The sequence below is a fragment of the Scylla paramamosain genome, chromosome 31 (assembly GCF_035594125.1).
Source record: "Scylla paramamosain isolate STU-SP2022 chromosome 31, ASM3559412v1, whole genome shotgun sequence".
Taxonomy (NCBI): Eukaryota; Metazoa; Arthropoda; class Malacostraca; order Decapoda; family Portunidae; genus Scylla; species Scylla paramamosain.
The window spans coordinates 15,695,692-15,698,999 of record NC_087181.1 but is presented as its reverse complement, the minus strand read 5'-3'; positions in this window follow the sequence as shown (position 1 = coordinate 15,698,999).

Sequence of the window (3,308 nt, the reverse complement as noted above, 5' to 3'; positions counted from 1 at the left end):
TACCCTAACCTAACCTAACCTAACCTAACTTAACCTAACCTAACCTAACGTAACCTAGCCTAACCTAACGTAACCTAACCTAACCTAACGTAACTTAACCTAACCTAACCTAACCTAACGTAACCTAACCTAACCTAACGTCACCTAACTTAACCTAACCTAACTCAACCCTAACCTAACCTAACCTAACCTAACTCAACCTAACCTAACCTAACCTAACCTAACTCAACCTAACCTAACCTAACCTAACTCAACCTAACCTAACCTAACCTAACCTAACTCAACCTAACCTAACCTAACCTAACTCAACCTAACCTAACCTAACCTAAACTAACCTAACCTAACCTAACCTAACCTAACCCAACCCAACCCAACCCAACCCAACCCAACCCAACCCAACCCAACCCAACCCAACCCAACCCAACCCAACCCAACCCAACCCAACCTAACCTAACCTAACCTAACCTAACCTAACCTAACCTAACTTAACCTAACCTAACCTAACCTAACCTAGTTTAACTTAACCTAACCTAACCTAACCTAACCTAGTTTAACTTAACCTAACCTAACCTAACCTAACGTAACCTAACCTAACTTAACTTAACCTAACCTAACCTAACCTAACCTAACCTAACTTAAACTAACCTAACCTAACCTAACTCAATCTAACCTAACCTTATCCCAACTTAACCTAACGTCACCTAACTTAACCTAACCTAACTGAACCTAACCTAACCTTACCCCAACTTAACCTAACCATAAAAAAAATAAAAATAAAATAAAATAACCTCCCCCCCAAAAAAAAAAAAAAACGCAGCAGCAGCAGCAGTAGGAGGCAGGAGGCAGTGCGGGTCTCCTTCTCCTGCTGGTGGCGGCGGCGGAAGCCCGGGCGGCGCAAACCATCCCAATATTTCAGAGCAAATTGGTGCATTTCAGAAAGGATACCATTGTCACGGTCTATGCGAGGGCTGCCGTTTGTTTACATCCAGGGTACGGCTTGCATGAAGTCTGGCTGGAGAGGGAGAGAGAGAGAGAGAGAGAGAGAGAGAGAGAGAGAGAGAGAGAGAGAGAGAGAGAGAGGGGGGAGGGAGGGAGTGAGTGAGGGAGGTAGGAATGTGGGAAGGGAAGGGAAGGGAATGCATGGTAAAAGAGAGAGAGAGAGAGAGAGAGAGAGAGAGAGAGAGAGAGAGAGAGAGAGAGAGAGAGAGAGAATAACCAACTAGAACATAACCAAGTCTTTCCATCACTTTTTTTCCCCCACCTCAAGTTAATCGAAGTAATTAAGAAGTGTATTATATTTAACTTTTTTTTTTTTGCTTCATCTTACTGCTAAATTATTACTCGCATTAGTTTCAATTAGCCACGAAAGGCGGAGCTACAGGGCATTATTACAAAACGTGATTACAAAACCCAGGAGAAAGACACAATGTAATAAGTAACACGAAATTTATGAGATTACCTTTTGGAATTTCATTAGTAAAAAAATAATAAATGAAGTTCTCTCTCTCTCTCTCTCTCTCTCTCTCTCTCTCTCTCTCTCTCTCTCTCTCTCTCTCTCTCTCTCTCTCTCTCTCTCTCTCTCTCTCTCTCTCTATCTATCCGTCTATCTATCTGTCTATCTATCTGTCTATCTCCTTACTTTCCTGTCCATCTAACCAACCATTCCTCCCAGTCACTCAATAAACCAAAATATTCTATACCATCTATATTTTCACCACAGTAAAACGAATTTTTACCCAAAAACACCTAACAAGAAACGTATTTATGCACATAAGTACGTACGCGTGTAGATATTTCCCCGCATGTGTGTCCGTACGTCTGCATGTAGTAGTCTGTCCGTGAAACAGTCCAGCATTCAGATCTCTCGTTTTCGTTCAGGATAATCGCTGTGGAGGGGAGACTTGCAAATCCAATCAGTTGCGGAAAAAACAAACAAGAGCACAGTAAAAGACAGACACAATCACCTCTTTAGGAACACAGGGGCGCGAACACGGGCGGGAAAAGTGTGTAATCAAACTGAAGCAACGACGAGTGTGTGTGGAATGTGTGTGTGTGTGTGTGTGTGTGTGTGTGTGTGTGTGTGTGTGTGTGTGTGTATGTGTGTGATTTTCGCCCTGTTTAGAGAGAGAGAGAAAGAGTGGTACGTTTTACAAGTACATTTTCTCTTTTCACGTAATGACTCCTCTCTCTCTCTCTCTCTCTCTCTCTCTCTCTCTCTCTCTCTCTCTCTCTCTCTCTCTCTCTCTCTCTCTCATCCAGGAATTCATATTTTTTTTGCACCTTTTTTTCTCGTTTCTTCTATCTCTTTAATTTCTGTTTCTTGTTATTATCTTTAATTCTTTCTCATTGTGTCGTTAAAAGCATCAAGTAGTAGTAGTAGTAGTAGTAGTAGTAGTAGTAGTAGTAGTTGTTGTTGTTGTTGTTGTTGTTGTCGTGGTGGTAGTGGTAGTAATAGTAGTAGTAGTTGTAGTAGTAAGTTACATGTTTCTCTCCTTCTCCTTCTCCTCCTCGTTCTCCTCCTCCTCCTCCTCCTCCTCCTCCTCCTAATTATTAGTCACTCCACATCTGACTCAGTTTTGTTAATGTTCTTCACATCCTCCATTTACCCTTTTTGCCTCTCTCTACATTCCTTTCCTCCTCTTCCTCCTCCTCCTCCTCCTTCTCCTCCTCCTCCTCCTCCTCCTCCTCCTCCTCCACCTTCCGCCTACGTCTCCTTATTTTTATTTTCTTTATATCTCTGCCATCGTCCACTTAAACCTATCTTCTTATCCATCTCTCTCTCTCTCTCTCTCTCTCTCTCTCTCTCTCTCTCTCTCTCTCTCTCTCTCTCTCTCTCTCTCTCTCTCTCTCTTATCCTCTTAATCTTTCCTCCTCCACACAATCCTCACTTCCTTCTTTCCCTCTTCACTCCATTACCCCTCCTCCTCCTCCTCCGCCTCCTCCTCCTCCTCCTCCTCCTCCTCCTCCTCCTCCTCCTCCTCCAGTCTCTCACCACACTCGCCCACACAACTAAGCACAATAATTTTAAGTGTCACATACGAGAGCTGTTGAGTCATGTCCGTTTATGCTAAGGGACACACACACACACACACACACACACACACACACACACACACACAGATGGTGATGATGGTGATGAATTTGTCAGTTTTTTTTTTTTTTTTTTTTAATGGTGTGTGTGTGTGTGTGTGTGTGTGTGTGTGTGTGTGCAAGGCTTCACTATTACAGGTTATCCAACAAAGGTGTTCCGAAGCTTTGAATCCTGATCGGTTCTTGTAAGTGGAGCTTTTATGCACACACACCCACAC